Genomic DNA, 8474 nt, shown 5'->3' with positions numbered 1-8474 from the left:
AAGCCGGAGTACCCGGAGGGAACCCACGCAAACACGGGGAGAACATGCAAACTCCACACAGAAAGACCCCGGCCTGATGGAGGAATTGAACTCGGGACCTTCTTGCTGTGTGGCAACAGTGCTAACCACCGTTCCATTTGACTGATGGCCCTTATATTAAGGGCCATCAGTCAAACAATACTGTTTGCTCTGGGTCTGAACAGAGCGCGTTGTGTGTGACGTCTTCTTTTGCGCATGCGGGACGCTTTGAGCGTTCACACTAGAGCGCGTTTGCTGTCACATTTTATTTGTAGTGAACAAGCAGACAAAGAAATCGGATTTGTTCAAAAAATTGGAATTGAGCATTAAGACCTGCAGTGTGAACGTAGCCTTTTAAGTTTTAAAGCTTGGATTTATAGAATGCTGTATTGCCTGCAATGACAGATTTATCTGGTATATCTTTTATGTACTGTACACATTACAGTCACTTCAACTGAACCTCAGTTTAAACCTCTGTGAGATGGTTTCCAGCAGCTAAAACTGAGGTTCAATGGCCAAATCATTTAAAGTGATGCTTTTTATCTTTTGGGCTTATTAAGTTAGAGTTAATTTCTAATCTCTTATTATTTACCTATTTACCTTTATTCATTGTGTTCATGTATTCATTCTATTTATTTATTGTTATTTTTATCCAAGGAGAAGCCAAACTGAACTTCTCTCTCCCGTGTATAATGACAATAAAGATCATCATGGTAAGGAATTGTAATGCTTCACATGTTAACAGCAATAGTGGGATAGATGTTTCTGCTTGAATATGTTGTGACAGAGTTGAAAATCATTTCTTTACCACATATAAACTCATGATAGCAGATATCCAGTGGTGTGTTTTAAAGATCAAAGTTCATGCACTATAAAATTCAGTGCATGAATAGTACAGTAGTTGACATGCAAAGCAGTAAATACTATTATATTTTTATAGGATAGGTGTTTGTGTACGCTACACGAGCAAACAAATCATTACATTTACATTCAGCTGTGTTAAAGACCTGTATTTGAAGCAATGTGCTTTGCTGTGATAAACTGTTCCCAGTTGATTAGTGTTACCAGTCCATTTGTTGTGATGGGGCTCTGCTGATGGTCTGAGCTGGAAAGCCTTGTGGTTTCACGGTCCCTCTGTCCTCCCTGTGCTTGCTCACCATTTTTCTATCTCTCTCCCTTTGCCTTATTGCTCGCTCTCATTTCCTCTCGCTCCATCTGTGTGTGTTAACCTCACCTTGTGTTTTAGCTCAGCTCACCTCTTCCTAATGGTCTTGTCTACTTAAGATGGTGGTTTGTCTTCAGTCTTTGCTGGGTCATTGAAATAAGTAGTCTGCTCGCTGTTTCTCATCTATTTTTCATGGTAGAAGTCACTTATATTGTTTGTCCTTCTGTGCAGATTGCTCTGGAGGTGGGAGAGCTGGGACTTATGAGAGAGACTCTGTGGAGAAAAGGATATGTGGAACTGACTGTCTGACTGGAACCTGGAACTTCATTAACAGAGACCGTGTGCTTGAACTGTTGTTTCCCTTGTCTGTAAATAAATAAACCCGTTAAGATTGTTTTGGGTTTTTTTGCCCTGAGTCCCACGTTTGAGTCCAATCTGAGTTTCCATGACACGTGGGCCAGTTTGGCTCCTGTCTAAAATTCAGGTCCAAGGAAATGCATATCTGCTTTTGTTCTCCTTCCTCCTTAGAGAATTCAGTGTGTCTGTCTTGCAAAGCACATGGTGGAGAGCTTGGAGAGGAGCTGTCAGGGTTTAGTGCTGTGAAAAGATATTTGCCCCCTTTCTGATTTCAGATTTTTTGCATATTTGTTAGGCATCTTTGTACTATTGTAGGATTTTTACCTTACAATATACGGTGCATGGAGGCAACTGTTGTTGTGATTTGTCACTATGTAAATAAAATTGAGTTGAATTGTCAGAGCAACATGTTTCAGAGCATTAATTAGTATATAATTTAATATTAGAAAATGATAACCTAAGTAAATGTAAAATGTAGTATTTAAAAGATGATTTTCTTTTTTAAGGGAAAAAATATCTAAACCTTCGTAGCTCTGTGTGCAAAAGTAATTGCCCTTAAAAACTAATAACTGGTTGTGTCAACCATGGTGGAAAAATTGCAATCAAGTGTTTTTGTAACTGGCAATGAGTCTGTCACATTCCTGTGAAGGAATTTTGACTCACTCTTCTTTGTAGAATGTTTTAAACTGGAGAATTTACAGGTCATGCCAAAAATGTTCTTTTTTCTGTAACCATTCAGAGGTGCACTTGCTGGTTTTTTGGATCATTGTTGTGCTGCATAATTAATCTGTGCTTGAGTTTCAGGGCACAGATTAATGACTGGACATTCTCCTTCAGGATTTTTTTGACCACAACACTACCACAACACTACCACCGCCATGTTTAACTGTGTGTTTGATGTTCTTTTTATTTGTTCTTTTTTTTTATGAGTTACACTGGTAGCAATGGGAATCAACCTTTCAAACTCAAAATCAACCTTTGTCTTGGCAAATGTGAGACAACCTTTGTATGTTTTTTGGTTACTAGTGGTTATTTGGGGTCTTTTCAAGAGTGAAAGCTGTCTCCATTTTATGGGTGTGTTTGTGTCTGTTTTACATTGAACTGGTCAAGCTTAGAGGCCAGAAGCTTCTTCTGGTGGTTTGCACTTGTGCATTGTGGATAAACCATGGCTAGCTTTATACAAGTGATTTGTCATTATAACAGATCAGTTTCCTCTTATTAAACATCTTCGCCACTGTGTCTGATGCAGAGAAAAACACCTGCATTTCTTAAGGTGTTGTTCTGGGTTCTTTGTTGACCTACTAAATGAGTTGTTAATATGTTCTTGAATTAATGTTAGTAGGTTGGCTACTCCTGGAGAGATTCACCGCTGTTTCAAGTTTGTAATAATGACTCTCAGTTTGCTCACTAGAGTCCCAAAGCCATAAATTACTTTGTAACCCTTTCTAGACAGATAGACGCCATTGATTTTATTTCTCAGCCATTTCTTTAGTTTGCAGTATAATAGTGTTTCTTTTTGATCTGCTGTTTTCTTTTAACCTACTTCACTTTATCAGAAAGGTCCTGCTTAAGTGATTTCTTGTATGTAGCATCAGCATCACCTCTCTTTCATAGGAGTAGCAGTAACAAATGAAGTGAAGGTGTTTTGACTGATCAGCTCAGTGAAGATATCTGGATTTTTATAGCTGAATGCATTCAGTATGAATGATTGTAATATAAGTAATTTCAGGCAGGTATGTGTCATTAATGCAGTTGGGTGAGCACTACCTTCACCAGAGGGCTGCAAAGTGATAGCCACCTGCTCTGGTCTACATATTCTTCAGTTGAGATGACAAATTAGCAGTCAGGCAGTAATACAGTTCGGGAACATTGAAGTTTATTGAAAGTGGAGAACTGATTCTATTTCAGCTCATTATTATACACTGTGTAACTGGCCTTCTGGCAAAAATACAGCCTAGTTTTTGGAAATCACATGGTTTTGTTGAAGATTTGACATTGAGAAACACAGCCTCCGCTTAGCTTTGTTCTTCTCCAATTCTGGTTTCCATGAGTCTGTTTGTAGTAGATATTTGATTTTTTTAATTCTGAGTAGTTATTATCTGACTGAAAACAACTAATGCTTAATTCAGCTTAATTGATTTCTGCCATTACTACTACTGCATTTTCTACAGGTCCAAATATGTTCTGTGAAAAAGGACTCAATGAAAGGAATCAGTGCCAGTGTACAACTAATCAAAGTCATACACTGGCACTGGGTGAGGTTAACACACACAGACACAAAAAAGACAAAAGAAAGGAGAGCGAGCAATAAGGCAAAGGGAGAGAGATAGAAAAATGGTGAGCAAGCACAGGGAGGACAGAGGGACCATGAAACCACAAGGCTTTCCAGCTCAGACCATCAGCAGAGCCCCATCACAACAAATGGACTGGTAACACTAATCAACTGGGAACAGTATATCACAGCATAATATAATATAATATAATATAATATAATATAATATAATATAATACACCAGTCCCCAATCCCCGGGCCTCGGAGAGTCGTTTGGTACCGGGCCGCGGGGAGTTGAGGCTTAGGTGTGAAATGTATGGTTTAGAGATGGCACGATACCACTTTTTTATGTCCGATACCGATACCGATATCATAAATTTGGATATCTGCCGATACCGATATGAATCCGATATAGTGTTTTTTAATCAACAAAACTGTTTTTTAATATCTTGCTGCATTTTGTATAAGTTCATACTCAAGTTTAAAACAACAACTACACTAAAGCTATTCTGTTATACCTGTATGCAAAAAAAAATATTTCATAGTTCAGCAATACTGATCAATCTAATAAACTTAAACCTACACCATCCTCCCTATTCTGGTATTTTAAAGAGTACTTAGCGTAAATATTAAGCAACCTAACTAATAGGGTTCCAACTCCCAGCAACAACAAAAATAAATAAATAAAAAATAGGGAACCACCCCTCACGCCCACCTCATGATGCTTAATCGACGTAATCAACCTTAATTTGATGCAGTGTGAAAAAAAATGCACAGAAATCAATTATTTTTCAAGAAATATTAAATAGATTCAACATCTTTCTTCAACAAAATTGCAGACTGCACAGATGGTACCTTCCCAAAGAAAAGTACTATAGCTTACTAGGGTATATATATTAGACTTAATAGTCACTATATACAGTAATTGACTTCTATTCATTTTACATCAAATTAAAACTTTGGGTGTCAGATAATTATTTATTAAAAGCTCGACATTTTAAATGAGAATAAGAAAGAAAAGTATGTCTTTGTGCCCCCTTTTCCCGTTAATGCCCTATCGGCCCCCCTGGCTAAACTTTGCTAGATCCGCCCCTGCACAGTTACCAGCCGTCAGCTACGTAGAAAAGATCCTGGTGTAGAAAGTAATATTAAATAAATTCTAACAACAGCTTATCAAGCTTAAACGTGCTGCTGTTGTTCAGCCGCTGGTTTCCTCTTTCTGGCGCAAAGTGGACCAAAAACAAACAAGAGAGACTCGCGACAGAAAAGCCGATCAGCTGATCATTAGCAGTTTCACGATTGAAGTAGCAGCCGGAGAGCGAGAGGCAGTCGCTCGTTAAGCTTAACGCAGGAATGCTTTACAAAGATTCAGAGATGGACTTACACACTTGTTTTACTTCTCTCGGGGATAACTTTGTCGGAGATGAAATGCCAGGTTGCTAGCGAAGCTCCAAATGCTATCCAGACCACCGACAGGTCCCGCATGCCACAGCCCTCTATCACGTGATGCATACTGCTCCGACGTGCTAACGTTCTGAGGTGAGTTACGGCGTATGTGAGGTGCTTTCGTGATATTTAATGGATCGGATTACATTTTTTATTTTTCTCCGATATCCGATCCAGTAATTTAGGTCAGTATCGGACCGATACCGATACGTAATATCGGATCGGTCCATCTCTAGTATGGTTTTCAGGGTTTTTATCGGTTTTCAGCGTTATTTTGTTATCATTTTTATCATTAACTCGGTTTTCCTTGGTCTTTTCATGTGTGTTATGAATAAATCGTTTTTTCAGTACCGGTACTACTTTTATTTTGTTGTATTTATTTGCGACACCTTAAAGGCCGGTCCATGAAAATATTGTCGGGCATAAATGCAAAAAAGGTTGGGGACCGCTGTTAGATAGACAGATTATTTCAAAATAAAGTGTTAAAAAGAGAACACCCACAATCAGAAAATTTCCTCTGGACAAGAGGTTGGTAACAGTGGGGAGGAAAAACTTATTTTTAACAGGAAGAAACCTTAGAAAGACAAATAGAGAGCATCGAGGTAGCACAAGCTTCCTGTGTTCCTTTTGTGATTCACTCTTAGACCAAGTATTAGTTAGTATTCATGTTTCAGAAAAGGAAGTTTGGGCCAGAATATTTTTTCTGAGCTGAGAAATGAAGTGCCACTGAAGTGGCAAAAACAGCAGTAAAATTTCAAAGTATATTTATAGACTGGTGCAAAAAGTATTTGGGCCTCTATACATAGATGTATATTCATATACTTGTAGCTGAAGAGAGCTGGTGTCTGATAGGCCTCGTCCACTACTTCAAGTCATGAAACTGGACCGTTTCACTGTGTGTGTGTGTGTGTGTGCTGTTAGGGCCTTCTGGAGCATTTTAAATAAACACTTTCATTAATGTTGTGGCTTGCACAGACTGTGTCAGAAAGGTTGTGCTTCAGTTTTAATGCCTATGTATAAGTAGTTAATATGTGTGTTGGTGCAGTGGCAATACAGTAGTCATATAGTTTATGAATGCAGCTTTCTAACCAAGTTTGAAAGAAGCAACTCATAAATTACCGTTATTCATCCATAATGTAAATCCAGGCTCCAAAAATGGTGGTTTACCGTGGTTTGCCAATGGTGGTAGCCAATCTGCCAAATAATCATTTTATTTCAACTAAATATCAACTATTTGTTGACATTATTATAAAACCACAAGTGAGTTAGTTTGATAGGTAAACATGTGGTTTGAAAACCTCTCACAGCATAGACACCTCATGTAGCGATCTCCTGAAGCATAGTTTTTATGTTAAATGTTGGGAGGCATGAATTGGGGAGAAATTGGTCCAAAAGTCCTTTAGTTTCTAGTGTCAGTGTTGCTTTCAGACAAGTTTTGTTTATGTTAGAAAGGTTGCAATACAGTAACTGGCTCGAGTTAGGTGTTAATTGTTGGACCATTTGCCTTACCAATAAAAAAACTCCTAAGTGATTTGTACTAAAAGCTATTTACTTTATATAGTCACTGAAAGCTGTGTAGATTCACACACCATTAAAAGCTCTTGCATAATACTGTGGTCCTTGAGGAGAATAATTGTTGTCTTCCCATTCTAGCAACCATATTCTTACCACAGAGTATACACTACTTAATTAGTGGTTGGAGAATTTCAATATTTTTCCCCAACTCAAGAAAATACTTTTTTTTCAGGTACTCCTTTAGTTATCACAAAATATTTCAATGAATAATAATAATGATTTTAATTAATTAGACTATGAGAGGCACCTGTACTTAAAATAAAACACTAAATCTAGTGTTTCTGTTCCAAACTGAGTTGGTCTTGTAGGACAAATTATCTTGTACACAAACTCCATCCAGCTGTTCATTGACTCTAACACTCATCCAGCTAGAGTCTTTGGCAGGTTGGCACTTATTTAAGCTGTCATAGGATGAAAGGATACACCCAGAAAAATCATCAGTGCTAACAATAACTAATGCTAGGAAATATTCTTTTTGCTCTTCTTTTGGCTGCTGTCTTTAGGGATCTCCACTCCGGATCATCTGCCTCCATCTCACCCTGTCAAGAGCATCCTCTTCTGTCACACCAACTCTCTGCATGTCCTCATGCATTCACTACATCAATGAATCTTTTTGTGTTCTATATCTTTTCCTCCTCCTTGGCACTTCCATATTCAGTATCCTTTAGCCCATATCCTAATATATCCATTATCCCTTGTCTGCATATGTCCAAAACATCTCAATCTCTGCCTGGAAACTGCTGAACCTGAGATGTTCACTTGATATACTAATTTCCAACTTTTCCCAGGAGCCTCCTGGTTGACAGGTTTTTGATCTACTGCATCCTTCAACCTACTTTTGCGCACTTTGTCATTCTTTGAAACATGAGCGATTGCTCTCTGCATGCAATATCTTTTAGTGTGGGTATCAAGGCATCCACACCTTCTTCTGTTTTTTTCCCCTTTTCTACTTGGTGCCAGTGCCAAAGCTTGAAACAGTTCCTTTACCTGTGGAAGGGGAAACTAAGATTCTTCTGTATGTGTGCAGCTGCTTAACTTTTGATGTTTCTGTTTTTTAAACCCCTTTTATTTGTGAGGCTTACCCTTTTTCAACACTGCCATTATAAAAAGAATGTGTTTGTAACACATCGTTACACAAAGCCTGGCACAATCACACACACACCTCTTGATGCGCTTTATTTACAGTTTTAGGATCTGTAGCTGTGGTTCAGCTCCAGTTTTTACTGCAGCTCTGTTCCAGACCAGCTCACGTTCGGCTCTGGTCCCACACTGCTGCGCCAGGCCCCAACAGCTAATAGAAACTTGGAAGCTGTGGTTAGCATGATGACAATCACCAAAATCACCCGCCCACCCCCATTACCTGCCGGACACTGGCACCACTGGGCCCTCTGACCACCACCAGTAGGCAACGGGTGAAGTGTCTTGCCCAAGACCGAGACTGTCCAAGCCGGGGCTTGAACCGGCAACCTTCCGATTACAAGGCGAACTCCCAACTCTTGAGCCACGATCATATGCAGCATATACAGCGTGCGGGGGCAGCACCCGGTCCATGAGGCGCTAGCGCTCCAAACAAGCCAAAATGAAGTATGACAAAGGTGTACAACCCCCACAGACTGGGAAAGGCCATTTTTTCCTTGGATT

This window comes from Haplochromis burtoni, unplaced genomic scaffold (genome assembly GCF_018398535.1).
Source record: "Haplochromis burtoni strain Fernald_Lab_line unplaced genomic scaffold, NCSU_Asbu1 Contig_71, whole genome shotgun sequence".
Classification (NCBI taxonomy): Eukaryota; Metazoa; Chordata; class Actinopteri; order Cichliformes; family Cichlidae; genus Haplochromis; species Haplochromis burtoni.
This window is presented reverse-complemented; position numbering follows the sequence as displayed.